Raw genomic sequence first — 24320 nt, forward strand, 5'->3', positions numbered from 1 at the left:
TGGGGGGGAGGGAGACGCAAGAGGGAAGAGATGTGGGAACATATGTATATGTATAACTGATTCACTTTGTTGTGAAGCAGAAACTGGCACACCATTGTAAAGCAATTATACTCCAATAAAGATGTAGAAAAAGAAAAAGAAATAAAAACAGGCAGGCTGACCTAGCACTCCAAAGTAAGCAGAAAAATAAATAAAAATCTATGTGGGGAATCTGAATTTGGGAAACTCAACCATCATATCTCATATATGGAGATCTAGCCAAGAGGGCAGTTTTATGAGGTATGAGGCTTTGCCACGTATAAATACATTATCTGTTATACATTTTGTTAATCAATACCAAATGCCAAAGTATTCTTGTATCTTTATTTACCCCTTATCTTTATCAATCTAGGAACATTGGTACCAATACTTTCAGTAGAAGGGGAACTCTCTCACATGCTTTAAAAAATAAGGGTTAAGCCCCAAAGTGATTTGGACACTCCAGAGAATGTAAGATCAACACAAAATTCTCCAGTCTTTAAAATGCCATTTTTGTGAAGAACAAAATTTATATCTGACGTTTTACAGTCTCCAGAGCATTTTCTTATACATTATTTCCTTTAACATTTCAGCAGCCTTGTACCTTGAGGTATCCTATTTTATAGATGTGAAAAATGAGGGTTGGGGAAATTCATTAACTAAGTCACACAGTTGATTAATAGCAAAATTTGGATTTGAACTTGGATCCTAGGATGCCAGGTCCAGTTCCTACATCTCAGTTACCATGTTGATTATAAATTTGTTCAGTAAGAGTAAGTCTTCATCTAAACTAGTTATGGAGCAGCAAGATGGGTAATTTGACAAGTGAGTATTCTAGATTCAAGGAAGCTTAACTAAAATGCTCAGAAAATGGGGTCTTCTGGTTATTGAAATCCTTTTTTATTTCAACATTTTTTGTTTACAATCTTTATAGTGTGTATTCATCCATTTTTATGACATAGTAAATAAGGAATATGGAAAATAATTGAATCTTACTGCCTTACATAGTAATCTAAAAAATATCTGTTGATTGACAACCTGCAGAGTCTCAAAACCAGAATTCTAGTCATTAACTGTGATTTTTCATGAGTGTAAGTAAAAATATAGGGTTCTAAACTAAATTTATACTGACTTCAAGACACACCAAAGAAGTTATTAGAATAAATCACTGATGAGAGCTTATTGTCTTGTTGCTGCTTTTTCCCTAAAGTCAAATTCAAGAAGAAAAAATTCTGTTAGATATCTTGATGGATTGAATGTTTACTTCAATACATAAATATCTTTCAGTGTAAGTTGTTCTCCCTTTCGACACATCTAGAACAAAGCTAAGAGTCACCAGACTAAACAAAATGTAAATGAATTGGGAATCATGGGTCAAGTGAAAATCACTCCCCTTTCTTGGAATCCTCTATGAGGATCCTGGAGGAAGTGGGTGAAGGTTTTATTTATTCTGTAGAAGAAAATCACAGAAGTGTGTAACTTCTGTGTGCAACATCAAAATGGTCATCAAATCTACATTATGGATAGAAAGGAGTTAGAAGGGATACTGTTGTGAGAGGGCAACACTACAGCCATCCTTGTGCTCTAATGCAGAAATCAATTGACTGCTTTATGAAGTGGAATCAAGGTTCCTGGGGAACTCAAGATGGACTACATTAAATATATTACAGTGCACCCAAAATGACAAATTCAACAAGAAATATAGGGATCTGTACTGATAAAGAAGTTTATTTGAATATATATTTTTTCTTCCAGTGAAGGAGATTTAGAATACTGGAACATAATTTTGATTAACATCTTTCTAAGGTCTTTTTAGCACTCTCTTCTCTCAAAGGGTATGAAGAACAAATCTTCAAAGCTCTCCCTGATGGGATTTTGCTTAGAACCAAACACATCTCAATTATTTTCTCATTAACACAAGGGAGAAGCAAGACTGTCACCACCTCTTCTTTGCCTGTGGTCCCTAATAACCTTAAATAATATTTCAGAACCAATCTATTTCATTATTTTATTATTTTTCAGTGAAATTCTTTTCTCTAACAGAGCTCAAATGTGTCTTTAATAATATATTATTTAATATAATAGCTAAATTTTGACATCTCATCTATGTGTTTTATATATGATAGTGATTTGAATGTAATATAATAAAGCTTAGAATTAATCTAAGTGCATGTCAATACTCAATAAAAGAAGTTAACAAAAGTTTTCTTAATTAGCATAGGCATTAATCTTTATTTTTATCTAGTATGTTAAATCAACTGAAGAATAATTACTCTGAAGTCTAGACCAAATGATTCCCATTTAGTTTCCCAGCTTCTTCATATAATATGAATTGATGAACTTTTGGACAGCGTCATGCTATAGCTAAACTCAATGATTCATTCTTAATTTCTTTCAATTATCTCTATAAAAACAATTTGTATTTCAGAAGATATCCCTAACACAAGCAATCTGCAATGAATGATAGTTATTTTAAAATATTTATTTTCATGGGAACTAGAAAATATCCCAAATTGATTTCTTTGAATTCTTCAATGATCAGATTAAAACTGAAGAGTTAAATTTCATCCAGTTTTACTTTGCATTTTATTGTACATGTATGAGAGGGTTTAATTCAATTGAGATAACAGTCACATCCCAGAGAATGCTGTTGTCCCCATGGTGTGGGAGTAAAATTTCCAAAAATAAATCTTGAGTGGCTGGGAAACAGATGCTCTCTATGGGTAATCTAATTCAGCCATAGAAGTAAGACTGGAACTGGGTGTGCCAGGGCCCAAAAGAAGTTCAAATAAAAATTCAAGTTAAAAAACAATTTAATATGTTCCATCTTATCTGATAGCCCCTTATTAAGGATCTATGGACTTTTGAGTTGAGCTAGCTGCTCTGTAGGAAAAAGGAAAGAAGACAGGGCTTTTGGTAAAGTTTATAAGACTAAGAAAGTAAGAATGTGTTAATGTCTACATGATGTTAAAACTGGCAGGGCTATGGCACAGAAATAACATAAAAAGTGAATGTGGATACACTGGTCCTATGAAGCAGGAATAATGTCAACAGGAGAAAGCATAAACTATTAGGAACATCCAACACTATGTTTAATAATAATGGTGAGAGTGGGCACCCTTGTCTTGTTCCTGATCTTAGAGGAAAAGGTTTCAGTTTTTCACCATTGAAAACAATGTTGGCTGTGAGTTTGTCATATATGGCCTTTATTATGTTGAGGTATTTTCCCTCTATACCCCCTTTCTGGAGAGTATTTATCAAAAATCGGTGTTCAATTTTGTCAAAATATTTTTCTACATCTACTGACATAATCATATGATTTTTATCCTTCATTTTCTTAATATGGTGTACCACACTGATTGATTAGCATATATTGAAGAATGCTTCCATTCCTGGGACAAACCCCAACTTATCATGGTGTATGATCCTTTTAATGTGCTGTTGGATTATGTTTGCTAGCATTTTGTTAAGGATTTTGGCATCCATAATCATCAGTGATACTGGCCTGTTGTATTCTTTTTTTGTGACATCTTTTCGGAAGTTTTAGCCATGGCAATCAGAGAAGAAAAAGAAATGAAAGGAATACAAATCAGAAAAGAAAAAGTAAAACTGTCACTGTTTGCAATGACATACTATACACAGAGAATCCTAAAGATGTTACTAGAAAACTACTAGGGCTAATCAATGAATTTGGTAAAGTTGCAGGATACAAAATTAGTGCACAGAAATCTCTTGCATTCCTATACACTAACAATGAAAAATCTGAAAGTGAAATCAAGAAAACACTCACATTGACCATTGCAACAAAAAGAATAAAATACCTAGGAATAAACCTACCTAAGGAGACAAAAGACCTGTAAGCAGAAAACTATAAGACACTGATGAAAGAAGTTAAAGATGATAAAAACAGATGGAGACATATGCCATGTTCTTGAATTGGAAGAATCAGCATTGTGAAAATGATTACACTACCCAAAGCAATCTACAGGTTCAATGCAATCCCTATAAACAACCAACAGCATTTTTCACAGAACTAGAGCAAAAAAATTCACAATTTGTATGGAAACACAAAAGACCCCAAACAGCCAAAGCAAACTTGAGAATAAAATATGGAGCTGGAGGAATCAGGCTCTCTGACTTCAGACTATAAAACAAAGCTACAGTTATCAAGAGAGTATGGTACTGGCACCAAAACAGAAATATAGATCAATGGAACAGGATAGAAAGCCCAGAGATAAACTCACACACATATGGTCACCTTATCTTTGACAAAGGAGGCAAGAATATACAGTGGAGAAAAGACAGCCTCTTCAACAAGTGCTACTGGGAAAACTGGACAGCTACATGTAAAAGAATGAAATTATAACACTACTTAACACCATACAGAAAAATAAATTCAAAATGGATTAAAGGCCAAAATGTAAGGTCAGACACCATAAATCTCTTAGAGGAAAACATAAGCAGAACGCTCTATGACACAAAGGATCACAGCAAGATTCTTTTTGACCCACCTCCAAGAGAAATTGACATAAAAACAAAGATAAACAAGTTGAAACAAATGAAACTTAAAAGTTTTGCACAGCAAAGGAAACCATAAACAAGACGAAAAACCAACCCTCAAAATAGGAGAAAGTATTTGCAAATGAAGCAAGTGACAAAGGATTAATCTCCAAAATATACAAGCAGCTCATGCAGCTCAATATCAAAAAAACAAACAACCCAATCCAAAAATGGGCAGAAGACCTAAATTGACATTTCTCCAAAGAAGATATACAGACTGCCAAAAAACATATGAAAGGCTGCTCAACATCACTAACCATTAGAGAAATGCAAATAAAAACTACAATTAGGTATCACCTCACACCAGTCAGAATGGCCAACATCAAAAACTCTACAAACAATAAATGCTAAAGAGAGTGTGGAGAAAAGGGAACCCTCTTGCCATGTTGGTGGGAATGTAAATTGATACAGCCACTACAGATAACAGTATGGAGATTCCTTAAAAAACTATAAATAGAACTACCATACAACCCAGCAATCCCACTACTGGGCATATACCCTGAGAAAATCATAATTCAAAAAGAGACATGCACCACAATATTCATTGCAGCTCTATTTACAATAGCCAGGACATGGAAGCAACCTAAGTGTCCATCAGCAGATGAATGCTGGCACATATATACAATGGAATATTACTCAGCCATCAAAAGAAACAAAATTGAGTTATTCGTAGTGAGGTGGATGAACCTAGAGTCTGTCATACAGAGTGAAGTAAGTAAGAAAGAAAAAAACAAATACCGTATACTAACACATATATATGGAATCTAAAAAAAAAAAAATGTTCTGAAGAACCTAGGGCCAGGACAGGAATAAAGACACAAATGTAGAGAATGAACTTGAGGACACGGGGAGGGGTAAGGTTAAGCTGGGACGAAGTGAGAAAGTGGCATATACATATATACACTACTAAATGTAAAATAGGTAGCTAGTGGGAAGCAGCCACATAGCACAGGGAGATCAGCTCGGTGCTTTGTGACCACCTAGAGGAGAGGAATAGGGAGGGCGGGAGGGAAAAACAAGAGGGAGGGTATATGGGGATATAGGTTTACATATTCTGATTCACTTTGTTATACAGAGGAAACTAACACAACATTATAAAGCCATTATACACCAATAAGGATGTAAATAAATAAAAATATTAGGAACAAGTTTAAAGATAAAAAAAGAGAACCACAGATCCAGGATAGAAGAGATGTCATACAATGGAATATTACTCAGCCATCAAAAGAAACGAAATTGAGCTATTTGTAATGAGGTGGATAGACCTAGAGTCTGTCATACAGAGTGAAGTAAGTCAGAAAGAGAAAGACAAATACCATATGCTAACACATATATATGGAATTTAAGAAAAAAATGTCATGAAGAACCTAGGGGTAAGACAGGAATAAAGACACAGACCTACTAGAGAATGGACTTGAAGATATGGGGAGGGGGAAGGGTAAGCTGTGACAAAGTGAGAGAGTGGCATGGACATATATACACTACCAAACGTAAAATAGATAGCCAGTGGGAAGCAGCTGCATAGCACAGGGAGATCAGTTCGGTGTTTTGTGACCACCTAGAAGGGTGGGATAGGGAGGGTGGGAGGGAGGGAGACACAAGAGGGAAGAGATATGGGAACATATGTATAACTGATTCACTTTGTTATAAAGCAGAAACTAACACACCATTGTAAAACAATTATACTCCAATAAAGATGTAAAAAATAAATAAATAAAGGTGAGAAAACTGAGGTCCCAGACTTCTCTTAACTCCTTCCTGAACTATATATATATATGCCCCCAGATGTCTTGTTTCTTCATTCTCTCTACCCATTGAGGTACCATGCAACTTCATCTTGAACTATTGACCATTCTCCTCCCATCACATTCACAATTTATTTTACCATGCCTGTACTTTGCCCTGCAACCTCAGTCAGATGTTGTATCTGTCTGACTGAACTCTGAGCTCCTTCAACTGGGACCTCTCCTGTAGGTAAATAGGCAATCTTCATGAGATTGAATCTACCTGTTTTATTATGAACAAATGGCATGCATTGATCGGTTTAGAGTTTTACCAGCAAGTGTCTTCGAAAGTATTCTAATATGGTAGGCCTGTCTGAATTCATGTCTGTTTAATACAGGGTGGATGTGAGAAAATGGCTACTATAATTTTGGTGAGTGAGGGGTTGTGACACGGGAATCTAAACTGAGTCTTTTCCTTCTCCCTTGGATAATCTTTTTTTTTTCTCACTTTTTTCTCAAACAATTAGTGCATGGTTTTATAAGACAGATGATTTTGCCTTGTGATCTACTTTGATTTATTGATGAAACTACAATGATGAATCACATTTAATTATGATCATTAAAAGAGATAAATCAAAACACACAATTGCCTGTTCATCACAAAGATCATGAAAAATGTGTATTTTTAAATTCTGCAGGAGACAGAAAAAATAACAAATATTTCTACCTGATCCAAAACAATTTCATTCTCAATTGAAACTTCAGAAAATGATGAGAATCTGAGAATTAGATTGTACTTCAGAGGGTCCATTCTCCAGCCTTCAGGCAGCTGGTTAGCAAAACATTCCAGGACCAGTTATCTAAGTTCTTCTTTAAAGTCAATCAGCAAAGCACATTAGACTTAATAATATCAATCTTTCATACACTTTGTATTTTTTCTGTATCTACACAGTATCTAAAACCCAGTTGTATAAGATCATTTTTAACTGAACAGGCATCTATAGCCATCTTTAAAGCAATTGTTAAATAAGGGACAGACTAATCAGTAGTCTTTGGTTGCCCATAGTGAGTTTTCTACACCTTGATAACCATAAAGGTTTTCATTATGTTCAGTAGAAATTTCTACTCCTTCTATTTTAACCACTTTTCCAATTTTTTAATCTCTGAATAACAAAAACTCTATTAAATATTTCTCCCTATAAAAATCATTGAAAATGGGATTCCAAGTACCTCTTGTCTTTAAAACAAAATCTCAAGCCCAGTAGTCTGTCTTCATATGAAAAGAAAAAAACAAGAAAAACACACTAAACTTTTTTTTTACTACTTTGCTCTGAATTTCCCACAGTTTTCCATCTGAATTTTAAAAGTATGGTGATGTTTCATAGTAAGTACCAAAATAAGATAGCTATTATTATGACTATTATTATATCAGAAGGAAAAGGAAGATATACTAAAGCAGCTATTAGAACATAACATCAGTGCATCAAAACTACAATGAGGGACTTCCCAGGTGGCACAGTGGTTAAGAATCTGCCTGCCAATGCAGGGAACACAGGTTTGAGCCCTGGTTTGGGAAGATCTCACATGCCACAGAGCAACTAAGCCCACAAGCCACAACTACTTAGCCCACGTGCCACAACTACTGAAGCCCATGCACCTAAAGTTCATGCTCCACACAAGAGAAGCCACTGCAATACCCGTGCACTGCAACGAAGAGTAGCTCCCGCTCGCCACAAGTAGAGAAAGCCCATGCACAGCAACAAAGACCCAAAGCAGCTAAAAATAAATAAATTTATATTAAAAAAATACAATAAGATACCACCTCACACCAGTCAGAATGACCATCATTAAATAGTCTACAAATAACAAATGCTGGAGAGGATGTCGAGAAAAGGGAACCCTTCTACACTGTTGGTGGGAATGTAAGTTGGTGCAGCCATGGTGGAAAACAGTATGGAGGTTCCTCAGAAAACTAAAAATAGAATTACCATATGATCCAACAATCCCACTCCTTGGCATATATCCAGACAAAACTATAATTCAAAAAGATACATGCAACCGTATGTTCATAGCAGCATTAATCACAATAGCCAAGACATGGAAACAACCTAAATGTCCATTGATAGATTAATGATTAAAGAAGATGTGGTACATATATACAATGGAATACTACTCAGCCATAAAGAAGAATGAAATAATGCTATTTGCAGTAACATGGATGCAACTAGAAATTATCATACTAAGTGAAGTAAGTCAGAAAGAGAAAGACAAATATCATATGATATCACTTACATGTGGAATCTAAAATATGATATAAATTAACCTACCTATGAAACAGAAACAGGATCACGGACATACAGAAAAGACTGGTGGTTGCCAAGGGAGAATGTGTTGGGGGAAGGATGGAGCGGGAGGTTGGGGTTAACAGATATAAGCTTTTATATATAGAATGGATGAATAACAAGGTCCTACTGTATAGCACAGAGAACTATATTCAGTATCCTATGATAAACCATAATGTAAATGATTATAAGAAAAGAACGTATAGATGTAGATATAGATATTGATATATATATGTATAACTGAATCACTTTTCTGTACAGCAGCAATTAACACAACGTTGTAAATCAACTATACTTTAATAAATTTTTTTAATTTAAAAATGTTTAAAAAAAGAAAATAACATCAGCACATAATCCAAAGCAAACTTTAAATTTACATATTGAGATATCCAGGAAGGAAGAGCTAGAACTCAAGAGTCAATACAGAAGAACAGTTGTCAGCACTAGAATGGCAAATCATAGGTCACTTAGGCCTCTAGTCTACATAGTACAGACTAATGCAGAGTGATTGAAGAACAAAGTAGGAGCCCAGAGCTCAGTGCTAAGATGTCATGTCTTGAGTCAGACCAGCAGAAGAGCTGTAAGATTGTAAGCTTCAAATGGGATTGGACTGGGAACTGGGACAAAGCTGAGCCTACAGGTGGGTACTTCACTAGGCCAAACTGGGATAATTCAAGAAAGCAGAATCAGGAGAAATTAGGTGGAGGTGAATATCTTTCCTTGGCAAGAACTAAGATGAGGGTATGTGCCTTGGTAAGAGAAAGTGCTTTTCACATAGCAGTAGACAATTCCTACCTTCCTGTTTTACTGTGAGCTGAGCTTCATTGTACACATGTCCTTTTGACAATAAAAAAAATATTAGATTATCAAAGACTAATGTGTACCTTTTAGATAAGAAACTATCCAAGTTATAATTTACAAGTTTAAAATAATAAGTTTAAGAGATCAAACTGCCCAAAAAGCTGTGTATTTTTTGTAATGCCAATAGAGAAATGTTGAAATCTTAGCAGCATGGATATCTAACTTATTAGAGAATTTTCCATGTTTTATAGACCCTCAGAGCTAAGAGGAACCAGAAAGACCATCCTGCTAAATACAGGAATGAACTCTACAGCCAACCAGACCTCTGGTCACTCAGCATTTATTTAAACATTTCCAGATCTGAGGTATCCATTGAATTTTCAAATGGTTTCAGTTTTCATATTCCAGCCACAGTCTACTTTCCTGATAACTTATTCTTCTGAGTTTGGCTCTTTGGAGACACTTAAAGAGAAATCTAATCCTTCTTCCATCTAACAGTCCTTGATGATTAAAAATACCGGAAAGGTCACTGACATTGCCTTTCCAGCTGGTAAAGACTCAAAACATCCCATATATTGGATTCACATAGAGAAATAAAGTAAAATGGAGAGAGAGAGAGAGCACGTGAAAGAGAGAGAAATCAAAGCTTACCTTGACCATCACAAATTGTTCAGATGATAAACATAGTCAAGTCCACATCAAAACCAACTTCTCCTACTGTAGTAGGAGAACCATGGTTATTAGACTTCAAACTCTCTTCAGGCAAAAACTATGTCTAATTCATTATTTTGTCCCTGGCACATATTAGATGAAGATCAAATATTTTGGGTTGAGGTAAGCATGTGTTTCAAAAGAGCCCAAAAAATGTAGAATTAGAGATCAAAGACATGTTTTGAACAGAATGCAAGGTAAGCTAAACCAAAGACCTATAAGAAAAGTTGTCTTGTTATCTCCAACCTATTAACAAATTATTAGGAGAAATATTTTAATTCTAATAATATCAGGCTCACACATGCTTTTCATTGCCTCTATATGTTTACACAGTACCTAAGAAAAAGTTGGACTAAATTGTTTGACTGAATTGTACAGCTATGTAGACATAGCTTTTAAGCATTTTTTAAAAGCTAAAAGGGAAAAAAAAGTAAATGTGATGTGCTTAGCACAGAAGGAAAATGATAATGATGATGATGATGATAGCTAACATTTATTGACCATTTGTTACATGCCAGATACTGTGTTAATTGTTATACATAAATTATTTAATTTATACCCCATGAGTTACATATTATCATCTTCATTTAAAGATGAGTAAAATAACATCTTAGAGAGTTTATGCAACTTGCCTAAAGTCTCAGAGCATGTATTGGAGCTGAATCAAACTCAGGTCTGACTCCTAACATATGTTAATGATACTTTTGAAGACATTATTGTCAACAAGTTTTCCTGTAAAGATGACACCATAGCAAGAATCCCTAACATGATTAGTGACCAGATCCACTTTCATCCTTGTTCTCATGTTCAAATATTTAGTGGTTTTACCTTTGTTTAAAGCTGGATTGTCTTCATGAAATTTTCTCTGCTCAGACCCTGTCTAAACTATATGTAGTAATCTTAGGAAACCAAAAGAGGCACCACTTATCTAAAAATTGCTCCCAGTTAGGATGTGAAAGCAAAATAATTACCAGGCTATTTGCCACTTTCTAGAGTTGCTCTCCTTTCTCTTGCTGCAGTTGAATGATAAATGAAATTCATCACTTTGTGATGAATTGTGGTCAAAAGCCATGAGAAACACATTTAAAAGTGTCTAGAAATAAAGTTGAGTTTGTTCCAGCTAGTTACATAGACACACCCTAAAACAGCTATGCCAAACAACTCCATCAGAGAACTGCCTATCCCAGAGACTAATTTCAATCCTTAGGTTTGGAGAGTAGTCAGAAAGTCATGCATGGAAGTGAGGCCAACTCAATAGAACATGTCAACACATTTGCTTATTCAATGCATATCTACTCATTTTTTTAGAGAAAGGAAACGAATAATCAGAGAATTGTTTCAGCATTTTATTTTCCTTTTATTCTGTCTAACCAATACAGAAGTAACATGGTAAGTGGTGAGAGGACAGGGTTTCGAATTAGAAAGGCATGGATTAAAATTCTCAGCTCTGACACTTTCTACAAGTTGTGTGATGAGTCAGCTTTACTTCTCTGATCCTCATCTGTAACATGTGCCTATTATACATGAATATATATTATATAAATATATGTTTATATATACACATATGTATGTTATGTACAACTTATGTGTGTGTATACACACACAGACCTCATAGATTGTAAACATTATTAATACATATAATAAAGTACCTGCCATAAAATAGGCTTTCAATAGCAAATATTGCAGTGAGTATGGATTTTTATCCACACTTTTGTATATATTATAAATGTCACTTTTTTGTTTAAATTTAATTAAATTTTACTTTGAGCCCCCATTCTACTGGACCAGCAGTAAATTAAATCTCCTCCATTACTGGACATCCCAAAAGTATTACACAGCACAGAACATTGGAGAAGGACTTTGATTGTAGGTTTATACCAGTCACCACTGACAAGCTCACGTTGGTCCTTTGAAGTTGGAAAACTCAGTAGCTTCCATAAAATACTGGGCATAGAAACCTCAGCAAATAACAGGCCTCATATTTCACATTCTTAGGTATACCACCCAGCCTTCTACACACACACACACATGCACACGCACACTCACAGCACAAGCACCTCAGTTTTCTTGATGCTTTGATCAACCATCACCTACCTAGTTTCAAGGTGTATTCTCTCATTACCTTGCTGCTTCTCTTACCCATTTTCAAAGATCTCAACTCAGGACTTTTCATTCCAGTTAAGCTCTCCAATGAGTTGAAGCTTTCCAAAAATCAGAAGTTTTAGTGTTTGTTTGCTTGTTTGTTTGTGGTAACTTTGGCAACATAAACTACACCCCACTTCCAGGCACAAAATTACCTAACTACCTTCTAGAAATAGGAGAGAAGAAAATACAGAGAACAAAATACATATAACTTATTCTTTGTTTTTCTTCTACCAATTATAAAAATAAATAATCCATACTATTTAATACACCAATAAATGATTCTGGCCCACTTTTGTTATATCATCTCCAAGCAAAATGATAAAGTGAAATGGGTCCTTCATTCTGCTTTCTTCTCTACTCTTCCTTTAATCCTATCCGGGTGCCCAGAGCCCTCCAAAGTCTTAATGCTCCACCCCATGGCTACGGTTACCAACTCATACTAGTTTGCCCAGGACAAGTCTGATTCTAAAATGGAAAGTCCTACATCCCTGGAGACTCCTCAAGCCTAGACAAACTGGAAGGCATAACTTCCCTCCTTAGCACTCCATGTTTTAGATCTGCTGTTCCCCTGTTAAAATGCATACTCCCTTTGCTAGTTAATCTGATAAACAATTTCAAAATAATGTATAAATATGTCAGCTCTCCAAGATAACAACTGCATTTTAGCTAGGGTATACAAATTCGAACATAGTTATTTCAGGCAGTATAGCAGGGTTGATGCCAGAAATATAGCAAGGGACTGAGGACACTTGAAATCTTACCATTAGGGTGCCACCTACTTGTCCTATAAGTAGAGCTAATACTTGGGCCTGATGGTATTATTTCTCACTCTCAAACATCTGGCTTTTAAAAAAGCTGAGAATTTTTTTAATGTGGGTACCTTGACCTTACCCTAGAGCCATTAAATCAAAATTGCTGGGGTTAGGGGTGTGGCCCAGGCAGTAGATTCTGTTTTTAAAGCTCCCCAGTTGATTTTCACATGCAGTCAAGGTTGAGAACCACTGCATTAGAGCATTTGAGAGTTTAGGCAAGCAGACACTCCCTCACACACTCTTTCTGATTAACAAAGTAAAAATGGGAAACTCAGGGCTTTTTTATTTGAATTTTTGCAAAGAGTAATCAATTCCTCTTGGCCAGCTGTATTGCATTCCACAATGAAAACACTATAATATTTGTTTGTTTATTGATCTGAGAACCAAGAGTCCTCTGGCAGCCTCACGATTATCTCATGCCCACCATCTGTATTATGCCTTATTTGTAATTGATATCCAATCCTAATTACATCTGAAAAAGAGACCTTTGTTTAGTATATGTTTCAGTTTCCCTCCCATGACTTTAGTACCTGCACTGTAGTGAGTCACCTGCCTGGTGACTTTCCTGATTACAAGATATTTCTAGCACCTTCTGAACCTGGAGATGGTCATAATATTACCCATTTGACCTTCTGGTTGTTCTGATTTTGCTGGGTCTTAATGAGCTGCGTTAAGAAGTCTCTGTTTGATTCTTTCTTGCAAATTCAAACAGATGTTTCCCATCTTATGACTCAATGACGCATGATACAAATCTAAAGCAGTAGGATTGAGGGCACTTAAGTTTTTAGTCAAATTAAAAGTCCATGACTTGGCTTCTGTATCACTAGCACCAAAGGTGGCAAGTAGAACCTTGGCTCAGAGTATTTTAACAGAGAAGAAGCTTCTCTTGACAGAGAAATGTTTTCTTTGAGAAACATTTTGCCTTCATTGCCTTCTTAATTCTTTTGGGATCATAAATATGATTGCTCAGTGGTGATATGTTGTGCTGATAGATGTACTTGCCCATTAAATTTGGCCCTAGACTACCATCAAATTGCCCATAGTGCATCAAGCAACTTTCATTACTGACTTGAGTCAGATTGAAATTATCAGGCTAGAGCTAAAGTCCCCTGACCCAGTTCATTCCTCCTTGCTGTCATTCTGTATGGGATTTCATTTCTTTCCTTATAGAATTCTGCGGTAGGAATCTGAGAGGGTTAGGAAGATAGTATATTCAAATGAAAGGAAGATAATCATAACTACATTTAATACTTTACATTCCTACAATGTGGGTCTTTAGCCTACCCCACCACACCCACAAACCAATAAATTTTCTCTATTGCTAATTTTCTCAATCCTGTATTTTATAATAAATGTTCAGAAACACAAAAATGGTCACATGATCTTATGTGAAACTAGTACCAAGAAATAGAGTTTATTAAAAATGCCAATAAGTACTTTGTTAACAGATGCATAAGACTCTGAGCAAGTGTTTTCTTGAAGATCATGTGACAGCTATCAGCACTCCATAATTGCCAACAGAGGACCCAAGTGAAAAAGACCTGTACCCATAAGACCAAGTTGTATGTTTCCTTCAGTCACCACCCACTTAAGGCTTGTGAAAATATTATGTAATTGAGTATATCTATTCAGTTAATAAACATTTCTTCATTATCTAATATGTGTAAGTCATGGAATATGCAAAATGGATAATATAAATCTACATCTTAAGGACGTTAAAGTATAAGAAAATATAACCTAGTCAATGTTCAAATTCCTCTAAAACTGTAAAATTTACTATAGTTTTCCTGGTCTCTACAGAAAAATGTATAGAAAGACTTTTATTATAATAATCGTTCCGCAAGTCAGCCTTATTGCAATGTCTATATACTGCTGATGGTAACTCCACAGTGCCATGTATCAAGATGCTGAACAGGTCCCCAGGGATTTGATATAGATAGATAGATAGATAGATAGATAGATGATAGATAATAGGTAGATACATAAACAGATACATAGATAGATATCTTGTTTCCAAGAGAGAGAAAAGAAAGAGAGAGACAGAGACAGAGAGAAATTTATTATAAGGAATTGGCTTAAGTGATGATGGAGGCTGAGAAGTCCTAAGATCTGTTGTCAGCAAGCTGGTAATCCAGGGAGCCAATAGTATATATTGCAGTCCAAAATCTAGAAGGCTTGAGATCCAAGAAAAGCTGATGTTTCAGGGAATGTTCAAAGGCAGGAAAAGTCCAATGTCCCAGGCCAAATAGTCAGGCAAGGAGGAGTTCCCTCTTTCTTAAACTTTTTGTTCTATTCAGGTTTTCAATTGATTGGATGGGGTCCATTCACATTATGGAAGGCAATCTGCTTTACTCAGTCTACTGATTCAAATGTTAATCTCATTCAAAAATGCTCACAGACACACCCTGAATAGCGTTTGACCAAATGCCTGGGCACCCTGTATCCCAGTGAAGTTGACACATACAATTAACCACTATACTAATGAAAGACCAAAATATGATTCAAAGGTAGAAGTCCAGACTTGGAAAAACCTAATAATATTGTGGGTTTTGGCTTCTTTGTGCAGGTTGCAGTTTTTATTTTTTTAATTTTATAATAACTTTATTTTTTTAATTGGAGTATAATTGCTTTACAATGTTGTGTTAGTTTCTGTTGTACAGTGAAGTGAATCAGCTATATGTATACAGGTACCCCTCCCTCTTGGACCTCCCTCCCATCCCCCCATCCCGCCCATCTAGGTCAACACAGAGCACTGAGCTGAGCCCCCTGTGCTATACCTCAGGTTCCCACTAGCTAACCTAATCTCTCAATTCCTCCCACCTTCCCCTTATCCCCCTCCCCGTGTCCACATATCCATTCTGTACATCTGCATCTCTATTCCTGCCCTGAAATAGGTGCATCTGTACTATTTTTCTATATTCCACATATACGCATTAATAAACGATATTTGTATTTCTCCTTCTGACTTACTTCACTCTGTATGACAGAATCTAGGTCCATCCACATCTCTACAAATGACCCAATTCCCGTCCTCTTTATGGCTGAGTAATATTCTACTGTACCACATCTTCTTTATCCATTCATCTTTTGATGGACATTTAGGCTGTTTCCATGACCTGGCTATTGTAAATAGTGCTGCAATGAACATTGGGGTACATGTCGTATTGAATTATGGTATTCTCAGGGTATATACCCAGTAGTCAGATTGCTGGGTCATAATGTAGTTCTATTTTTAGTTTCTTAAGGAAACTCCATACTGTTCTCCACAGTAGCTGTATCAATTTACATTCCCACCAACAGTGTAAGAGGGTGCCCTTTTCTCCACAGCCTCTCCAGCATTTATTGTTTGTAGATTTTTTGATGATGGCCACTCTGACTGGTGTAAGGTGATACTGCATTGTAACTTTGATTCCCATTTCTCTAATAGTTAATGATGTTGAGCACCTTTTCATGTGCCTCTTGGCCATCTGTATGCCTTCTTTGGAGAAATGTCTATTTAGGCTTTCTGCCCATTTTTGGAATGGGTTGTTTGTTTTTTTGATATTGAGCTGCATGAGCTGTTTATATATTTTGGGGATTAACCCTTTGTCCATTGCTTCATTTGCAAATATTTTCTCCCATTCTGAGGGTTGTCTTTTTGTTTTGTTTATGGTTTCCTTTGCTCTGCAAAAGCTTTCAAGTTTAATTAGATCTCATTTGTTTATTTTTGTGTTTATTTTCATTACTCTTGGAGGTGGGTCAAAAAAGATCTTGCTGTGATTTATGTCAAAGTGTGATCTTCCTATGTTTTCCTCTAAGAGATTTGTAGTGTTCATTCTTACATTTAGGTGTTTAATCCATCTTGATTTTATTTTTGTGTATGGTATTAGGTAGTGCTCTAATTTCATTCTTTTACATGTGGCTGTCCAGTTTTCCCAGCACCACTTATTGAAGAGGCTTTCTTTTCTCCACTGTATATTCTTGCCTCCTTTGTCAAAGATAAGGTGACTGTAGGTGTGTGGGTTTATCTCTGTGCTTTCTGAATTTTATTTTATTTTTTTATACAGCAGGTTCTTATTAGTTATCTATTTTATATATATTAGTGATTATCTCTGTGCTTTCTATCCTGTACCATTGATCTATATTTCTGTTTTTATGCCAGTACCATACTTTTTTTAACATCTTTATTGGAGTATAATTGCTTACAAAGTTGTGTTAGTTTCTGCTGTATAACAAAGTGAACCAGCTATATGTATACATATAGCCCCATATCCCCTCCCTCTTGTATCTCGCTCCCACTCTCCTTATCCCAACCCTCTAGGTGGTCAAAAGCACTGAGCTGATCTCCCCATGTGATGCAGCTGCTTCCCACTAGCTATCTATTTTACATTTAGTAGTGTATATATGTCAATGCTACTCTCTCATTTCGTCCCAACTTACCCTTCCCTCTCACTGTGTCCTCAAGTCCATTCTCTACATCTGCATCTTTATTCCTGCCCCTAGGTTCTTCAGAACCATTTTTTCTTTGTGTTTTTTTTAAGATTCCATGTATATATGTTAGCATATGGTATTTGTTTGTCTCTTTCTGACTTACTTCACTCTGTATGACAGACTCTACGTCCATCCACCTCTCTATAAATAACTCAATTTCATTTCTTTTTATGGCTGAGTAATATTCCATTGTATATATGTGCCACATCTTCTTTATCCATTCCTCTGTCAATGGACACAGATTGCTTCCATGGCTTGGCTATTGTAAATAGTGTTGTAATGAACATTAGGGTGCATGTGTCTTTTTGAATTATGGTTTTATCAGGATATATGCCCAGTAGTGGGATTGCTGCATCATATGGTAGTTCTATTTTCAGTTTTTTAAGGAAACTCCATACTGTTCTGAATAGTGGCTGTATCAATTTACATTCCCAACAACAGTGCAAGAGGGTTCCCTTTTCTCCACACCCTCTCCCACATTTATTGTTTGCAGATTTTTTTAATGATACTGTCTTGATGACTGTAGCTTTGTGGTATAGTCTGAAGTCTGGAAGCCTGATTCCTCCAGCTCTGTTTTTCTTTCTCAAGATGGCTTTGGCTCTTCGGGGTCTTTTGTGTTTCCCTACAAATTGTAACATTTTTTGTTCTAGTTCTGTGAAAAATGCCATTGGTAATTTGATAGAGATTGCATTGAATCCATAGATTGCTTTGGGTAGTATACACATTGTCACAGTATTGATTCTTCCAGTCCAAGAACATGGTATATCTCTGTATCTGCTTGTGTCATCTTTGATTTCTTTCATCAGTGTTTTATAATTTTCTGTGTACAGATCTTTTGCCTCCTTAGGTAGGTTTATTCCTAGGTATTTTATTATTTTTGTTACAATGTTAAATGAGATTGTTTCTTTAATTTCTCCTTCTCATTTTTTGTTGTTAGTGTATAGGAATGCAAGAGATTTCTGTGTATTAGTTTTATATCTTGCAACTTTACCAAATTCATTGATTAGCTTTAATAATTTTCTGGTAGCATCTTTAGGATTTTCTTTGTATAGTATCATCTTATCTGCAAACAGTGACAGTTGTACTTCTTTTTTTACACTTTGGATTGCTTTTGTTTATTTTTCTTCTCTGATTGCCATGGCTAGGACTTCCAAAACTATGTTGAATAATAGTGGCAAGAGTGGGCACCCTTGTCTTTTTCCTGATCTTAGAGGAAATGCTTTCAGTTTTTCACTGTTGAGAATGATGTTTGCTGTGGCTTTGTCATATATGGTCTTTTTTATGTTAAGGTAGGTTCCCTCTATGCCTACTTTCTGGAGCATTTTTATTATAAATGGATGTTGAATTTTGTCAAAATCTTCTTCTGTATCTATTGAGATGATCATATGGATTTTATTCTTTAATTTGTTAATATGGTGTATCACATTGATTGATTTTAATATATTGAAGAATCCTTGCATCCCTGGGATAAATCCCACTTGATCATAGTGTATGAGCCTTTTAATGTGTTGTTGGATTCTGTTTGTTAGTATTTTGTTGACGGTTTTTGTGTCTATCCGTGATATTGTTCTATAATTTTCTCCTTTCGTGATATCTTTGTCTGGTATTGGTATCACTGTGGTGGTGGCTAAACCAAATTGATAAACCTTTAACCAGACTCATCAAGAAAAAAAGGGAGAGGACTCAAATCAATAAAATTAGAAGTGGAAAATGAGATATTACAACTGACACTGTAAAATACAAAGGATCATAAGAGACTACTACAAGCAACTGTATGCCAATAAAATGGACAATGTGGAGGTGATGGACAAATTCTTGGAAATGTACCACCTTCCAAGATTGAACCAGGGGGAAGTAGAAAATATAAACAGACCAATCTCAAGTAATGAAATTGAAACTGTAATTAAAAATCTTCCAACAGACAAAAGTCCAGGACCAGATGGCTTCACAGGCCAATTCTATCAAACATTTAGAGAAGAGCTAACACCTATCCTTCTCAAACTCTTCCAAAAAATTGCAGAGGGTGGAACACTCCCAAAACTAACAATTTGTATTGATTGTTACAAGACTTACATAAAATAATACTTAAAGAAGGAAATGAAGAGTAATTGATTATTACAATCACTGTTAAGAATTCTACTATTTCACACTCTACAGAGTTTTAGGAATGTCAGTATAATCCTAAATCAAAGGTGACTAGACATGTCACTAGGGACATAATTACTGATCTTATTTCAGTGAGTTGGCCCAATGAGTTGGCACAGTAGATTATACCTTTTTGATCCATTTTATCCTTGAAAAGTAGTTTTTCTTTCTCTTAGTAAATAATTAGTAAACTACAAGTAGGGTAGGGATGGGCCTATTAAATAATTCACGGGGAAATAGGGAGGGTGGGAGGGAGATGCAAGAGGGAGGGGATATGGGGATATAAGTATACGTATAGCTGATTCACTTTGCCATACAGCAGAAACTAACACACCATTGTACAGCAATTATACTCCAATAAAGATGTTTAAAAAATGCAAAAATTTTCTGTCCCCCTATGACTGTCTGAGAGCAAACAAAATCCCCGACATATTACTATTTTTGCCATTCTTCAGAAACCTGTGACCTTGCTTCACTGCTGAAATAGAGAGGAAAACTCACACCCCAGTATTTTCCCAGGAGATGTTATTAGAGGTGGGCATGAAAACACGTTGACTTTATTTTTCCTTTTCCTCTTCAGTGAAATGATCTGTTAATAAAAAATAAAATAAAAAGCCAAGAACCACAGCTGAGCCAATACAAGCCAGAAAATGCCAAGCTAGAAAAGGCTCCCTATGTATTTGTAATTCTACCAAGCAATATGCTTACCATTTATGGAAAATCACAAAGCAACTGAAGAGAAAGCACACCCTAGTGATATATTGTTCTATGTAATTGGATCGTGAAGATTTTTGCAAGTTTTATCCAAGAGGCTAGAAAATGCTGTTATGCCTTATTGCCTATTATCTAACTCTGTTTTATGATGACATATTCTTCCCTTCTGAATGCTTTAGTTTTGCAACTGGTGAAACAATTTTTTTTAAAAAGCCTTTTTGTTAAAAAATATTTTCTTTACCACTATTCTGATTCCTCATTCGGTATCATTACTTCACAAAACAAATGATTATATTCCATAGTAAATCAGATAAAGGAATACAAATGGGTGAAACCTGCTAACTTATTTTTCTCCCTTAATGATGCTACTGAGGCTAATACAGTTGCTTCCCTACAGATGATGAAAGTGGAGTAAATAGATAAATATGTGCAGTAGACACAAATTGCAAATATTACAGGTTTACCAGGACTTGAATGAGTAGTGAGTTACTGTATGCAGCACATCTCTAGTTATGATGGATGGCATTGCATACAATAAAGCTCTGTGGCAAATTTTAAATGGAGAGTTAGGAAAGAAACTAACCACTTCTAGACCCTTAATTATAACCCTGTGTAAGAACATACTGCACAATTAGTCTTTTTTTTCGAGGAGGCTTACCTTTAAACTGTAAAATGTAACATTTGTGGATTTTGCCCTTCAAGTTGGCAAATATTTTTAAATGGCAACATCTAGTGTCTGTAAAGGTGCCAAGAAAAAAGGCACTCTTATTCATAGCTGGAAGGGAATGTAAATTACAAGGAGGGAATTTTATAATCTTATGACATGTATCAAAAGCCTTAATAATGTATATAGTCTTTGTCACAGCAATTTCTCTTCTAGGAATGTGTCTTAAATAAATATTATAGAAGTGCAAAAATGGGAAAAGATTAACTAAAAAACTGTTCACTAGAGTATTTGATAATACCGAAAATTTACAACCAACTACTTGTGCAATTAAAAGGGGATCAATTAAATAAATTATTGTGGATCCATATGAAAAAATAAGGCCACAAAATGCATTGTAAAAGTTTATTTAAAGATGAGATATTCCCACGATATATTAAATGAAAAAAAAGGCAAGTTACTAAACAATATGATTCCACTTTTATAAATGTATATAAAAATGTTAACAGTAGTTCCTCTCAGTGATGAACTTGAGAGTAATTTTTATTTACTGTTCTTTTATCTCTGTTTGCTATAATTATCATTCATTATTTTAAAGTGAGAACAAAAAGTTATTTTAAAAAGAGGAGGTCTAAAAAAAAGAGGTCTAAATTTTTGTTGAGGGACTGGTTCACAGGGAGAAAAGAAAATATAGTCCTTATAACTAGATTCCCTGGTTATTTTCTATAAATGTTAGCAAGATGAAATAACCTAATCAAAGGTTGACCAGAATTTTGTGAACGAACTTTCAATGAAACAATAAATCACAGCCACCAAATATTTGAATTTTCAGTAGTTTGAGATTATTCCAAGATGACACTACCCCACCTGAAAACATCAGTATATTTAACAAAACATGGATTATATAATATTGCTAGTTAACTTTAAATGAAACAAATAACTAGTATGAAATCAAAGGAAGATATTAATTAGAATTTGAGCAAAGGATAAGAGTAGGGATGAAATGAAAGATTCTTACCCCTTCTTCTTGGGCTAGGCTTCTTATCTAATCTCAAATATTTCTTATTCACAATCAAATAATGCACCATCATAAATTTTTCTACTATTTTCTGGCATTTTTTATTTTGACCCTAAACTGAATCCTAAAGCCTATTTTGTGGAATAAATCAAACTGTCAATTCCCTGCTGGAATATGCAGGCTGGGTCAGCGAGCAGCCTTCTTATTGACACCCTTGTTCTCATAGAGATCTCAAGCTGAGCTGTATTATTCTGATCAGTAGGACAGCTTGGAGATTTCTAAACCAGGGAAAAGTATTTGAGAATAAGCTAGTGGTGCTAATCCTTTTGAATCAGCATCCCTACTTTGAGTTAAAATAAGTTTTCCTTTCAAAACCAGACTGTTATCAAACACCAATAAATATGTGGCTTATTCTTTGTATAACTTAAAGGGAAGAGCCTGATATCCAAGCTATGTATATCAGTCAAGTTAAGCTAGGTTATGCTGTGGTAGTGGTAACAAGAAAACACTGAAATGTAAATAACTTAAAATGTGTGTTTCTTGCTCATGCTATATTTCCCTCCTGGGTTGCTGGAGGTGGAGGTGGTGGTGGAAGAGTGCTTTTCTCATTGTAGTTACTCAGAGATCACTCAGTGAATCCAGCTGACAGAGTAGCTATCACCTTGAACATTTCCTGTCACAGAGGCAGAGGGAAAGAAACCTAGGAAACATCTCATTCAGGCAAGTAAATTTTCTGGCCCTCTCAACTTGAAATGAAGTATGCCACTTTTGCTCACAACACACTGCCCAAAACTAATTACATCATTCCAAAAAACCATGAGGGAGCCACAAAGTACAATCCTACAATAGCCCCAGAAAGTGAAGGGAGAAAGAACTTTTTGAGAACCATTTTCAGAAAAACATCAATGACTACCATACTAAGGTTTCCTTTCAATCATTTCAATTTCAATCTGTCAAAACTGTTTGTGTATGTGTGCATATGTATGTGACAGGAGGAAGTTTTATACAAATGTACATAATTTATCAAACTCCCCTATCTGTAATTTTACTTTTCTACCTTTTCATCGTCCTTTAAAAATTGCTCATTTGATAATTGTCTTTCAACAAATATTTTTGTTGTGCAGTAATAACTTCATGAAGAATACTCATTATAAACTGCCATGCTCAATAAGAACATACATATAAAAAATTACCTTAAATGTAAATGAATTAAATGCTCCAAAGAAAAGACATAGGCTAGGTGAATGGAAACAAAAATAAGACCCATATATATGCTGTCTACAAGACACCCACTTCAGATCTAGGGATACATAAAGACTGAAAGTGAGGGGATGGAAAGAGGTATTCCATGCAAATGGAAACCAAAAGAAAGCTGGAGTAGCAATACTCCTATCAGACAAAACAGACTTTAAAATAAAGACTGTTATAAGAGACAAAGAAGGACACTACATAATGATCAAGGGATCAAGCCAAGAAGAAGATATAACAATTGTAAACATATATGCCCCCAATGTAGGAACACTCCAATATAAAGACAAATACTAAGAGCCATAAAAGGAGAAATCAACAGTAACACAATAATAGAGGAGGATTTTAACACCCCACTTTCATCAATGGATAGATTAACGAGACAGAACATTAATGAGGAAACACCAGCCTTAAATGTCACATTAGACCAGATACACATAATTGATATTTACAGAGCATTCCATCCAAAAGCAGTAGAATACACATTCTTCTCAAGTGTACATGGAACATTCTCCAGGATTGATCACATGCTGGGTCACAAAGGAAGCCTCAGTAAAATTTAAAATGTTGAAATCACATTAAGCATCTTTTCTGACTACAACACTATGAGATTAGAAATCAACCACAAGAAAAAGAAACTGTAAAAAACACAAATACTTGGAGGTTAAATAATGTGCTACTAAACAACCAATGGATCACTGAGGAAATCACACAGGAAATAAAAAAATACCTAGAGAAAAATGAAAGTACAATAATCCAAAACTTATGGGACATAACAAAAGCAGTTCTAAGAGGGAAGTTTATAGCAATAAAATCTTACCTCAGAAAACAAGAAAAATCACAAACACCCTCACCTTACACCTAAAGCATTTAGAGAAAGAAGAACAAACAAAACCCAAAGTAAATAGAAAGAAAAAAATCATAGCAATCAGAGTAGAAATAAATGAA

This window comes from Aethalodelphis obliquidens, unplaced genomic scaffold, assembly GCF_003676395.1.
Source record: "Aethalodelphis obliquidens isolate GAN/ISIS:26980383/991018 unplaced genomic scaffold, ASM367639v1 scaffold54, whole genome shotgun sequence".
NCBI classification, from domain to species: Eukaryota; Metazoa; Chordata; class Mammalia; order Artiodactyla; family Delphinidae; genus Aethalodelphis; species Aethalodelphis obliquidens.